We start from the raw sequence: 14,690 nt of genomic DNA, 5'->3' as shown, positions 1-14,690 counted from the left end.
CTCTCTTTGGTTGGGAGACCTTTAATGACTGCTTCTATTTCCTTAGGAGTTATGGGGTTGTTTAACTGCTTTATTTGTTCCTGATTTAACTTCGGTACCTGGTATTTGTCTAGGAAATTGTCCATTTCCTGTAGATTTTCAAGTTTTGTTGAATATAGGCTTTTATAGTAAGATCTGATGATTTTTTGAATTTCCTCTGAATCTGTAGTTTTGTCTCCCTTTTCATTTCTGATTTTGTTAATTTGGACACACTCTCTGGGTCCTCTCGTTAGTCTGGCTAAGGGTTTATCTATCTTGTTGATTTTCTCAAAGAACCAACTTTTGGTTCTGTTGATTCTTTCTATGGTCCTTTTTGTTTCTACTTGGTTGATTTCAGCTCTGAGTTTGATTATTTCCTGCCTTCTACTCCTCCTGGCTGTATTTGCTTCTTTTTGCTCTAGAGCTTTTAGGTGTGCTGTCAAGCTGCTGACATATGCTCTTTCCTGTTTCTTTCTGCAGGCACTCAGAGCTATGAGTTTTCCTCTTAGCACAGCTTTCATTGTGTCCCATAAGTTTGGGTATGTTGTACCTTCATTTTCATTAAATTCTAAAAAGTTTTTAATTTATTTCTTTATTTCTTCCTTGACTAGGTTATCATTGAGTAGAGCATTGTTCAATTTCCACGTATATGTGGGCATTCTTCCCTTATTGTTATTGAAGACCAGTTTTAGGCCGTGGTGGTCCGATAGCACGCATGGGATTATTTCTATCTTTCTGTACCTGTTGAGGCCCGTTTTTTGACCAACTATATGGTCAATTTTGGAGAAAGTACCATGAGGAGCTGAGAAGAAGGTATATCCTTTTGCTTTAGGATAGAATGTTCTATAAATATCCGTTAAGTCCATTTGGCTCATGACTTCTCTTAGTCTGTCTACGTCTCTGTTTAATTTCTGTTTCCATGATCTGTCCATTGATGAGAGTGGGGTGTTGAAATCTCCCACTATTATTGTGTGAGGTGAAATGTGTGTTTTGAGCTTTAGTAAGGTTTCTTTTACTTATGTTGGTGCCCTTTTATTTGGGGCATATATATTTAGGATTGAGAGTTCATCTTGGTGGATTTTTCCTTTGATGAATATGAAGTGTCCTTCCTTATCTTCTTTGATGACTTTTAATTGAAAATTGATTTTATTTGATATTAGAATGGCTACTCCAGCTTGCTTCTTCTGACCATTTGCTTGGAAAGTTGTTTTCCAGCCTTTCACTCTGAGGTAATGTCTGTCTTTGTCTCTGAGGTGTATTTCCTGTAGGCAGCAAAATATAGGGTCCTCGTTGCGTATCTAGTTTGTTAATCTATGTCTTTTTATTGGGGAATTGAGGCCATTGATGTTGAGAGATATTAAGGAATAGTGATTATTGCTTCCTGTTATATTCATGTTTGGATGTGAGGTTATGTTTGTATGCTTTTCTTCTCTTTGTTTTGTTGCCAAGACGATTAGTTTCTTACTTCTTCTAGGGTATAGCTTGCCTCCTTATGTTGGGATTTACCCTTTATTATCCTTTGTAGTGCTGTATTTGTAGAAAGATATTGTGTAAATTTGGTTTTGTCATGGAATATTTTGGTTTCTCCATCTATGTTAATTGAGAGTTTTGCAGGATACAGTAACCTGGGCTGGCATTTGTGTTCTCTTAGGGTCTGTATGACATCTGTCCAGGATCTTCTGGCCTTCATAGTTTCTGGCGAAATGTCTGGTGTGATTCTGATAGGTCTGCCTTTATATGTTACTTGACCTTTTTCCCTTACTGCTTTTAATATTCTTTCTTTATTTTGTGCGTTTGGTGTTTTGACTATTATGTGACAGGAGGTGTTTCTTTTCTGGCCTAATCTATTTGGAGTTCTGTAGGCTTCTTGTATGCCTATGGGTATCTCTTTTTTTAGGTTAGGGAAGTTTTCTTCTATGATTTTGTTGAAGATATTTACTGGTCCTTTGAGCTGGGAGTCTTCACTCTCTTCTATACCTATTTTCCTTAGGTTTGATCTTCTCATTGAGTCCTGGATTTCCTGTATGTTTTGGACCAGTAGCTTTTTCTGCTTTACATTATCTTTGACAGTTGCGTCAATGATTTCTATGGAATCTTCTGCTCCCGAGATTCTCTCTTCCATCTCTTGTATTCTGTTGGTGAAGCTTGTATCTACGGCTCCTTGTCTCTTCTTTTGATTTTCTATATCCAGGGTTGTTTCTATGTCTTCTTTCTTGATTTCTTCTATTTCCATTTTTAATTCCTTCAACTGTTTGATTGTGTTTTCCTGGAATTCTTTCAGGGATTTTTGTGTCTCCTCTCTATGGGTTTCTACTTGTTTATTTATGTTTTCCTGGAATTCTTTCAGGCATTTTTGCGATTTCTCTCTGTAGGCTTCTACTTGTTCTCTAAGGGAGTTCTTCATGTCTTTCTTGAAGTCCTCCAGCATCATGATCAAATATGATTTTGAAACTAGATCTTGCTTTTCTGGTGTGTTTGGATATTCCATGTTTATTTTGGTGGGAGAATTGGGCTCTGATGATGCCATGTAGTCTTGGTTTCTGTTGCTTGGCTTCCTGCGCTTGCCTCTCGCCATCAGATTATCTCTAGTGTTACTTTGTTCTGCTATTTCTGACAGTGGCTAGACTGTCCTATAAGCCTGTCAGGAGTGCTGTAGACCTGTTTTCCTCTTTTCTTTCAGCCAGTTATGGGGACAGAGTGTTCTGCTTTCGGGCGTGTAGTTTTTCCTCTCTACAGGTCTTCAGCTGTTCCTGTGGGCCTGTGTCTTGAGTTCACCAGGCAGGTCACTTGCAGCAGAAAAGTTGGTCTTCCCTGTGGTCCCGAGGCTCAAGTTTGCTCATGGGATGCTGCCCACGAGCTCTCTGCGGCGGCAGCAACCAGGAAGATATGCGCCGCCCTTTCCGGGAGCTTCTGTGCACTAGAGTTCCAGATGGCGTTTGGTGTTTTCCTCTGGCGTCCGAGATGTGTGTGCAGAGTGCAGTCTCTTCTGGTTTCCCAGGCGTGTCTGCCTCTCTGAAGGTTTAGCTCTCCCTCCCACGGGATTTGGGTGCAGAGTACTGTTTATCCGGTCTGTTTCCTCCAGGTTCCGGAGGTGTCTCAGGTGCAGGGGTCCTGCCGCTCCTGGGCCCTCCCCTATGGGAACCCAGAGGCCTTATACAGTTTCCTCTTGGGCCAGAGATGTGGGCAGGGGTGGGCAGTATTGGTGGTCTCCTCCGCTCTGCAGCCTCAGGAGTGCCCACCTGACCAATCAGTGAGGTCTCCCTCTCACGGGGTTTGGGAGCAGAGAGCTGCTGCGGGCCGGGATCCGCGGGTGTGGGACTTCCGGTAAACACAGGAAGTGCCCGGTCCTAGAGGAATTTTGCCTCTGTGTGTCCTGAGTTCACCAGGCAGGTTTCTTGCAGGGGAAAAGTTGGTCTTACCTGTGGTTCCGAGGCTCAAGTTTGCTCGTGGGGTACTGCCTAAGTCCTCTCCGCGGCGGCAGCAACCGGGAAGATCTGCGCCACTCTTTCCGGGAGCCTCCGTGCCCCAGGGTTCCAGATGGCGTTTGGTGTTTTCCTCTGGCGTCTGGATGTGCGCAGAGTGCAGTCTCTTCTGGTTTCCCAGGCGTGTCTGCCTCTCTGAAGGTTTAGCTCTCCCTCCCACGGGATTTGGGTGCAGAGTACTGTTTATCCGGTCTGTTTCCTCCAGGTTCAGGCGGTGTCTCAGGTGCAGGGGTCCTGCCGCTCCTGGGCCCTCCCCTACAGGAACCCAGAGGCCTTATACAGTTTCCTCTTGGGCCAGGGATGTGGGCAGGGGTGGGCAGTGTTTGTGGTCTCCTCCGCTCTGCAGCCTCAGGAGTGCCCACCTGACCAGGCGGTGAGGTCTCTCTCCCACGGGGTTTGGGAGCAGAGAGCTGTTGCGGGCCGGGTACATGATTGTTTTTAATGAAGCCTTTTCCGGGTGGGAAGATGTTTTCTCCATCAGACTGAAAATGCTGAAAAAAAGAAATAGCTACAAATCCTTCTAGGTACTGTTCCACACATTTTACCACTCCCTCAAGCTTGTTTCAGATAGAAGATGAACATTCATACTCAAAACTTGTCAATTAAAGTTAATGATACATGTTTAGATGGGAAATTTATTGTTCATGGGGACTTTAGAGTTCTGGTCACGTGCAAATAAAGAAAAGGACATTACAGTTTGTAGCACAAAACTCTCATTAGTGTTGAAGAAAGGATGCCTAGGCCTCCTACTTAACTTGGCCCTATTGTACCACATAAGTGGAGGGATTCATCCATATAATTTTAAGTTTAAAATACCTTGTTCATTGTTTCTCAGATTCACAGGTAAGCAGTTGGCCAAAATCTCTAACCAATTCTCTTTCATTCTCCAGGCACTCTAGTTCTCCATAAAGGCTATTGATTGAAGTATCTCAGAGATTCATTGGACTTCTGATTCCCCAAACTTCCCCCAGTTCCCACTTTGAGCCTTGTCATCCTGATAATGCCTGCTGAAGAGGGTAGCCAAAGGTAATGAAATCAATTTCCACTCTTACACCTTTGTGGTTAGGCAGCATTTTACAATGGCTCCTGCAAACCCTTGTGAAGAAGCCAGAAGCCCCAGATGACAATGTCTAAAGGAGTCCCTCAGGAACTTACGAAAAAATGAAAGAGAGCTAAAACTTCAGAGGGGTAGACAAACCTGGGAAGCCAGAAGAGCTACAATCTGCCCACATTTCTGACTCCAGAGGAAAACAGCTAATGCCATCTTGGACACTGGTGCAGGGGGCCCCAGGAAAATGTGGCACAGGCCCCCTGGTTGCCACGCTCACCAAGAGTTCAACAGCAGCCCCCCACAAGCTACTTGAGCTGCGGGACCACAGGTAAGACAAACTTTTCTGCTCTGACATGCCTGGTGGACTCGGGACAGAGGCAAAATTCCTCTGGGACTGGACACTTCTGGTTTCTAGCTGGAGCCTCAACCAAGCTGATCCCGGCCCACAGCTCACTGCTCCCAAATCCCATGGGAGAGAGAGCTCACCACCCGGACAGGTGGGCACTCCTGAGACTGCAGAGTGGGAGAGACCACCAATACTGCCCACACCTGCCCACATCCCTAGCCCAAGAGGAAACTGTATAGGGTCTCTGGGAACCAGAAGATAGGGGCACTCAAGTGGCAGGTCCCCTGTGCTCCAGACACAGCCCAGACCGGAAGGGACCCGATCAACAGTTCTCTGCACCCAAATCCCGTGGGAGGGAGAGCTAAATTTTCAGCAGGACAGACATGCCTGGGAAGCCAGAAGAGACTACACTCTGCCCACATTTCTGACTCTACAGGAAAACATCTAATGCCATCTGGGACCCTGGTGCACGAAGGTTCAGAGAAAAGGCAGCACAGGCCCTCGTGGTTGCCGCCCTCACAGAGAGCTCAAAAGCAGCTCCCCACGAGCAACTTGAGCCATGGGACGACAGGTAAGACCAACTTTTCTGCTCCAAGTGACCGGCCTGGTAGACTCAGGTCCCACAGGAACAGCTGCAGACCAGTAGACAGGAAAGACTACACGCTCAAAAGCAGAACACTCTGTTCCCATAACTGACTGAAAGAAAACAGGAAAACAGGACTACAGCAGTCCTGATACACAGGCTTATAGGTTGGTCTAGCCACTGTCAGAAATAGCAGAGCAAGGTAACACCAAAGACAACTTGATTGTGAGAGGCAAGCACAGGAACCCAAGCAACAGAAACCAATACTACATGACATCATCGGAACCCAATTCTCCCATCAAAGCAAACACTGAATATCCAAACACACCAGAAAAGCAAGAACTAAATTCAAGATCACATTTGATCATGATGCTGGAGGACTTCAAGAAAGACATGAAGAACTCCCTTAGAGAAAGGCACGAAAACATAAATAAACAAGTAGAAGCCTATAGAGAGGAATCACAAAAATCCCTGAAAGAATTCCAGGAAAACACAATCAAACAGGTGAAGGAATTAAAAATGGAAATAGAAGCAATAGAGAAAGGACAGAGGTAAACAACAATGGACATAGAAAACCAAAGGAAGAGACAAGGAGCTGCAGATACAAGCATCACCAACAGAATACAAGAGATAGAAGTGAGAATCTCAGGAGCAGAAGATTCCATAGAAATCATCGATGTAACAATCAAAGATAATGTAAAATGGAAAAGGCTACTGGTCCAAAACATACAGAAAATCCAGGAGTCAATGAGAATATCGAACCTAAGGATTATAGGTATGGAAGAGAATGAAGACTCTCAGCTCAAAGGACCAGTAAATATCTTCAACAAAGTCATAGAAGAAAACTTCCCTAACCTAAAGAAAGAGATGTACATAAACATACAAGAAGCCTACAGAACTCCAAATAGATTGGACCAGAAAAGAAACTCCTCCCATCACATAATAGTCAAAACACCAAATGCACAAAACAAAGAAAGAATATTAAAAGCAGAAAGTGAAAAAGGTCAAGTAACACATAAAGGCAGACCTATCAGAATCACACCAGACTTCTCACCAGAGATGATGAAAGCAAGAAGATCCTGCACAGATGTCATAAGACACTAAGAGAACACAAATGCCAGCCCAAGTTACTGTATCCAGCAAAACTCTCAATTAACATAGATGGAGAAACCAAGATATTCCAGGACAAAATCAAATTTACACAATATCTTTCTACAAATCCAGCCCTACAAAGGATAATAAATGGTAAAGCCCAACATAAGGAGGCAAGCTACACACTAGAAAAAGCAAGAAACAAATTGTCTTGGCAACAAAACAAAGAGAAGAAAAGCACACAAATATAATTTCACTTCCAAATATGAATGTAACTGGAAACAATAATCACTAGTCCTTAATATCTCTCAACATCAGTGGTCTCAACTCCCCAATAAAAAGACATAGATTAACAAACTGGATATGCAATGAGGACTCTACATTCTGCTGCCTACAGGAAACACACCTTAGAGAAAAAGACAGACACTACCTCAGGGTGAAAGACTGGAAAACAACTCTCCAAGCAAATGGTCTGAAGAAGCAAGCTGGAGTAGCCATTCTAATATCGAATAAAATCGATTTTCAACTAAAAGTCATCAAAAAAGATAAGGAAGGACACTTCATATTCATCAAAGGAAAAATCCACCAAGATGAACTCTCAATCCTAAATATCTATCTCCAAATACAAGGGCACCTACGTACATAAAAGAAACCTTACTAAAGACCAAAACACACATTGCACCTCACACAATAATAGGAAGAGATTTCAACACACCACTCTCATCAATGGACAAATCATGGAAACAGAAATTAAACGGAGACATAGACAGACTAACAGAGGTTATGAAACAATAGTCTTAACAGATATTTATAGAACAGTCTATCCTAATACAAAAGGATATTCCTTGTTCTCACCACCTCATGGTACTTTCTCCAAAATTGATGAGATAATCGGTCATAAAACAGGCCTCAACAGATACAGAAAGATAGAAATAATCCCATGCATCCTATTGGACCACCACGGGCTAAAGCTGGTCTTCAATAACAATAAGGGAAGAACACCTACATATACATGGATGTTGAACAATGCTCTACCCAAGGATAACCTTGTCAAGGAAGAAATAAAGAAAGAAATTAAAGACTTCTTAGAATTTAATGAAAATGAAGGTACAACATACCCAAACTTATGGGACACAATGAAGCTGTGCTAAGAGGAAAACTCATAGCTCTGAGTGCCTGCAGAAAGAAACAAGAGAGAGCATATATCAGCAACTTGCCAGCACACCTAAAAGCTCTAGAACAAAAAGAAGCAAATACAGCCAGGAGGAGTAGAAGGCAGGAAATAATCAAGCTCAGAGCTGAAATCAACCAAGTAGAAACAAAAAGGACCATACAAAGAATCAACAGAACCAAAAGTTGATTCTTTGAGAAAATCAACAAGGAAGATAAACCCTTAGCCAGACTAATGAGAGGACACAGAGACTGTGTCCAAATCAACAGAATCAGAAATGAACAGGGAGACATAACTACAGAATCAGAGAAAATTCAAAAAATCATCAGATTCTACAACAAGAGCCTATATTAACCATAACTTGAAAGTCTGGAGGAAATGGACAATTTCCTAGACAGATACCAGGTACCGAAGTTAAATCAGGAACAGATAAACCATTTCAACAACCCCATAACTCCTAAAAAAATAGAAGCAGTCATTAAAAGTCTCCCCCCCCCAAAAAAAAAGAGCCCAGGTCCAGATGGGTTCATTGCAGAGTTCTTTTAGACCTTCATAGAAGACCTCATAACAATACTATCCAAACTATTCCACAAAATTGAAACAGATGGAGCGCTACCGAATTCCTTCTAGGAAGCCACAATTACTCTTATACCTAAACCACACAAAGACCCAACAAAGAAACAGAACTTCACACAAAATTCCCTTATGAATATCGATACAAAAATACTCAATAAAATTCTGACAAACCGAATCCAAGAGCACATCAAAACAATCATCCACCATGATCAATTAGGCTTCATCCCAGGCATGCAGGGATGGTTTAATATATGTAAAACCATCAACATAATCCATTATATAAAGAAAATGACAGAACAAAACCACATGATCATTTCATTAGTTGCTGAGAAAGCATTTGACAAAATTCAACACCCCTTCATGATAAAAGTCCTGGAAAGAATAGGAATTCAAGGTCCATACCTAAACATAGTAAAAGCCATATATAGCAAACCAGTAGCTAACATTAAACTAAATGGAGAGAAAGTTGAAGGAATCCCACTAAAATCAGGGACCAGACAAGGCTGCCCACTCTCTCCCTACTTATTCAATATAGGTCTTGAAGTTTTAGCCAGAGCAATCAGACAACAAAAGGAGATCAACGGGATACAGACTGGAAAAAGAAGAGGTCAAAATATCACTATTTGCAGATGATATGATAGTATATTTAAGTGATCCCAAAAGTTCCACCAGAGAACTACTAAACCTCATAAACACCTTCAGCAATGTGGCTGGGCAAAAATTAACTCAAATAAATCATTAGCCTTCCTCTACACAAAAGAGAAACAAGCTGAGAAAGAAATTAGGGAAACAACACCCCTTATAATAGTCCCAAATAATATAAAATACGTTGGTGTGACTTTAACCAAGCAAGTGAAAGATCTGTGTGATAAGAACTTCAAGCCTCTGAAGAAAGAAATTGAAGAAGACCTCAGAAGATGGAAAGATCTCCCATGTCATAGATTGGCAGAATTAATATAGTAAAAATGGCCATTTTGCCAAAAGCGATCTACAAATTCATTGCAATCCCAATCAAAACACCAATCCAATTATTTAGAGAGTTAGACAGAACAATTTGCAAATTCATCTGGAATAACAAAAAACCCAGGATAGCTACAACTATACTCAAAAATAAAAGGACTTCTGGAGCAATCGCTATCCCCGAACTCAAGCAGTATTACAGAGCAATAGTGATAAAAACTGCATGGTATTGGTACAGAGACAGACAGATAGAGCAGTGGAATAGAATTGAAGACCCAGAAATGAACCCACACACCTATGGTCACTTGATTTTTGACAATGCAGTCAAAACCATCCAATGGAAAAAAGATAGCATTTTCAGCAAATGGTGCTGGTTCAACTGGAGGTCAGCATGTAAAAGAATGCAGATTGATCCATGCTTATCACCCTGTACAAAGTTTAAGTTCAAGTGGATCAAGGGCCTCCACATCAAATCAGATACATTCAAACTAATAGAAGAAAAAGTGGGGAAGCATCTCGAACACATGGGCACTGGAGAAAATTTCCTGAGCAAAACACCAAGGGCTTATGCTGTATGATCAACAATGGACAAATGGGATCTCATAAAACTGCAAAGCTTCTGTAAGGCAAAGGACACTGTTATTAGGACAAAACAGCAACCAACAGATTGGGAAAAGATCTTTACCAATCCTACAACAGATAGAGGCCTTATATCCAAAGGACTCAAGAAGTTAGACTGCAGGGAGACAAATAAACCTATTAAAAGATGGGCTTCAGAGCCAAACAAAGAATTCACAGCTGAGGAATGCCCAATGGCTGAGAAACACCTAAAGAAACGTTCAACATCTTTAGTCATAAGGGAAATGCAAATCAAAACAACCCTGAGATTTCACCTCACACCAGTGAGAATGGCTAAGATCAAAAACTCAGGTGACAGCAAATGCTGGCGAGGATGTGGAGAAAGAGGAACACTCATCCATTGTTGGTGGGATTGCAGACTGGTACAACCATTCAGGAAATCAGTCTGGAGGTTCCTCAGAAAATGGGACATTGACCTACCTGAGGACCCCGCTATACCTCTCTTGGGCATATACCCAAAAGATCCCCAACATATAACCAAGACACATGGTCCACTATGTTCATAGCAGCCTTCTTTATAATAGCCAGAAGCTGGAAAGAACCCAGATGCCCTTCAACAGAGGAATGGATACAGAAAATCTGGTACATCTACACAATGGAATATTACTCAGCTATCAAAAACAATGACTTTATGAAATTCGTAGGCAAATGGATTTAATTGGAAAATATCATCCTGTGTGTGGTAACCCAATCACAGAAAAATACACATTGATAAGTGGCTATTAGCCCAAATGCTTGAATTACCCTAGATGCACAGAACACATGAAACTCAGGAAGGATGACCAAAATGCAAATGCTTCACTTTTTCTTTAAAAGGGGAACAAGAATACCCTTGCGAGGGAATAGGGAGGCAAAGTTTAGAACAGAGGCAGAAGGAACACCCATTCAGAGCCTGCCCCACATGTGGCCCATACATATACAGCCACCCAATTAGACAAGATGGATGAAGGAAAGAAGTGCAGACTGACAGGAACCAGATGTAGATCTCTCCTGAGAGACACAGCCAGAATACAACAAATATATAGGCGAATGCCAGCAACAAACCACTGAACTGAGAACGGGACCCCTGTTGAAGGAATCTTAGAAAGGAGTGAAAGAGCTTGAAGGGGCTTGAGACCCCATATTAACAACAATGCCAACCAACCAGAGCTTCCAGGACTGAGCCACTACCCAAAGACTATATATGGACTGACCCTGGGCTCCAACCTCATAGGTAGCAATGAATAGCCTAGTAAGAGCACCAGTGGAAGGGGATGCCCTTGTTCTTGCCAAGACTGAACCCCCAGTGAATGTGATTGTTGGGGGGAGGGTGGTAATGGGGGGAGGATGTGGAGGGGAACACCCATACAGAAAGGGAGGGGGAGGGGGATGTTGGCCCGGAAACCGGGAAGGGGAATAACAACCAAAATGTAAATAAGCAATACTCAAATTAATAAAGATGGGGAAGAAAAAGAACAAATGAAAATTGAGGTTTCTCTAGATCTGAGTCTTTTTCATTCCCTGTCTATCCTTGTTAGTCTTAGCTATATTATGAATACAGAATCATGGTCCAACCCACAACTAACTTGGGGCTGTACCTGAGAATTCAGGAAGGTAGATATTGGAGAAGTAATAGTTGATGAGACCACAGAGTAGTAAAGGACAGTGACTGTTGAACTTTGCCCACTGATTTCTACTTTAATTTTCTGGTTGTATTGGAGATTGTGAGGATGTGGGACTTTAACTCATTTTTTTTTCTTATGCAAAGTTAAGTTTATTAAGATAAAAAAAGACAATGAAAGAGGGAAAAAAGACAATGAAACAGGGAAAAACATCCAGGACAGAAAGTAACATGGTATCTGTTGGGTGTGGATGCTCATTTGTAACCTGAGCACTTGGCCTGAGTGAATTCCAGGCAGCCTTGCTTAGCTCCATAGAGAATTCCAGGGCAGCATTTGCTAAAAACTAAAACCCAAGCCAATTAAAGAAAAGCCAACACCTACAAATAGAAGGACAATCATTTTCTTGAGTAACTATGTTAATTATCATTATTTCGTGTGGTTCCAAATTATTGTGCCAAATGCACCACCTGAACTAAGATCAAGAAGCACTATACTTTATTTATAGTTAGTGCCAAAAGAATTTTTGAGTTTTCCTAATTCAAGGGGCCTTTTTATAACCATTGTACCTTTGTTTTTTGCAAGCACACTCCACATTGGTACCCAGGTCACTGGCTTCACATACAACTTCTAATGGCAGCAAAAGTTAAAAGCAACACCAGGTACCGGTATACTTTTACACACTTGTAATTTCCCCCCATCCTCCCTGCTTTGATAAATATACAAGCTTTATTACAAAAATAAAGTGAAAATGTTGAAACCAATCTACTATACCCTACATATTTGATCAACCTTTACCCAGCTTCCAAAGTCAAGATAAAAATGCAGGCCTTAACTTATTTTTGGTTCTGATCATATTAGTTCTATAATTCTCATATTCTCAAAATACACCAACTTCCAGCCAGTGTCTCCATTAATTCGTACAGCATTGACTGGAGAGGAGGCAAACCTATCCTTCATTGAGTGTTAAGCTCATTGAGGACAGCAGCCATCTCCTGAACCAGCCTACAGTACTTACATTTCTAGCTTTTCAGAACAGGTCTAGAGGGGAAAGCACTTCTTTCTCCTCTTCCCTACTTGATTTAGAACTCCTTTCTTCTTGTCACCAAAAGCAGGCAGCCTAGAATGCTTCTTGGCCCCCAAGCCTCCTTTTGTTTTCCCTCCCTGACCTGGCAGGCCACCCTTTCTTCTGCCTGATAGTCCTTGCTGGGCTATTTTTCTCTTGCCTATCTGCCTCATTATCCTCCTCTTGGCAAACTCCTCTTGGTCCTCTTCCCTCATCTGCTTATTGGTGGTCCTGGTCACCTCCAGAGGAGGTTTCTTGCTGTTCATGACTTGAAGTAGCTCCAATTGGTTCTTTTTCTTGGTTGCGAAGTCCCAAAAGAGGGTCTGAAACTTTTTCTTGCCAGAGACCCAGGGGGCTTTCTCCTTGGAGAGACGCTCCTGGAAGCATCCCACCAAAGCTGTGGAGACCTTGGCCACTTGCACGGTGCAGCACAGGTCCTCCTTCCTCTGGTGCCCCTTGGTTGCAGCGAGCTGAGCTGGGCATCTGCATCTTGTGCGCATGGGCAAGGTTCTGCGGATGGTTCAACTAGTTCTTATCCCCGCATTCTTTCTTGGCCTGAACTTTTCTTGGTGAACGGGTATTCCTTGGGATCAGCGCTCCTAGGTACCTCAATCAGCCACTCCTAAGTGTCATCCTGGGGGAGCTTGAAGCCAGAACAGCATTGCCACTGGCTACTCTCCTCTTCCCAAAGGATGTTGTTCCTCTTCTCGGGATGGATAACCTTAAGGCACTCAAACTGCTGAAAGCAGGTGAGCGGCAGTAGCTGGTACAGTGGTTTCTTGCAGGGCAGGCTTGTGGCGGGCTGTTGCAAAGCAAACTACCATTGCCTCCTCCATGGGCTCGGTCTGGGTCTGCAGCTGCCATGGCTGGTTCATGAGAAGCTTCCTGTTTTCCTGCGCCAGGGCCCGCAGCTCAGCCCTTATCAAAGGCCTGGCCTGGTAGAGCACCATGAGGAGATTGCTGTCCACAGCCAGCAGATTGACCAGTTCCAACTCCAGCTCTAGCTCCTTGTGTACCAGAATGCACTGCAGCTTCTCTGCTTCCTGCTGCTCGGCCTTGGCCAGCAGCAACTCCACACTCTGCCCCTCCATGGCTCTTGCTTGGGGCTCAGTTCCCTCACTTTTGAGGACTTTAACTTTTAAGAATGGACAGAAAGTTTACAATTCGATGTTTTCCTTCCGTATACGTGAGGACCTATGTTGTCAGGGCAATAGAGTTTTCATTGCACAAAATGAGAGTGTAAGACAGAGATTTCAGGAAAACACATGGGTAAATATATTGAAACCATGCCCCTCTCCAGGCATACTCAATGGAACAATATACTTCAACTTGCATATATTTAAAGGAGTAGGAAAAATATATTGGCCTTTGGGAAAGAGCAAAAACTGTGGGAATTGGACTGTATGTCGCATGAATGGACCCTGGTTTATACATTTCAAGTGAAGAATCTCCCTCACTCAAAGTCTTTAGATCTTTGGGTGTTAACAAATATCTTATACCCATACCAAGGCCTCAACCAACTGTCCTTAACCTCAGCAACTGAATTGTAATGAAATAGTGAGACCTCTGTAGCTTTGGAAGGAGAGTGTGCAAATGGGTATTCCCTGGATCAAAAGTGAGTCTCTGGAAAAAGCATTCCAGAAACTGGTCAGTCTGGGTAGAGGTACTTAGCAAGTAGGCTATGGCATTTCCCAGTGACATCATCATAGCTTCTTCCCTGGACATTGTTTTGTATCTAGGAGAACCTAGAATATTCTGTGATGTCACCAGTGTTGTGGTGACACCAACTGCCTCTGCACTATCCCTTCAGAGCCTAATGGGTTCAGAAGCAGGCATCTTATCCAGGCTGCTCATTCTATTTCAGAGGGAGAACCATATACATGTAGAGACCAGACAAAGGCAGGATGAGGCCAGCCTTCTATCACATTGGAGAACAAAACAAAGTAACGAGCCCCAGGGAAGGCCCAACTTGTACTGGGCAGGGCTAGGGGAACTTTGGGGAGGTTGGCTTGAGCTGGTCCTTACAGGAATAGGTCTTATGATTTGGAGCCTCAATTTTCCTAAATGGCTGACCCAGACTCAACAATTTCTGATCAATAGGTTGACAG

General features: G+C 42.7%; 1 pseudogene; it reads right to left on the bottom strand.

The window, feature by feature from the left end:
- Positions 1–12,557: 12,557 nt before the first annotated feature.
- On the bottom strand, positions 12,558–14,256 carry Rrs1-ps13 (ribosome biogenesis regulator 1 homolog, pseudogene 13; annotated as a pseudogene).
- Positions 14,257–14,690: the final 434 nt, after the last annotated feature.

This window comes from Rattus norvegicus, chromosome 15 (genome assembly GCF_036323735.1).
Source record: "Rattus norvegicus strain BN/NHsdMcwi chromosome 15, GRCr8, whole genome shotgun sequence".
Classification (NCBI taxonomy): domain Eukaryota; kingdom Metazoa; phylum Chordata; class Mammalia; order Rodentia; family Muridae; genus Rattus; species Rattus norvegicus.
The sequence above is the reverse complement of the archived record's forward strand: the minus strand, read 5'-3'. Positions and strand labels throughout refer to the sequence as shown.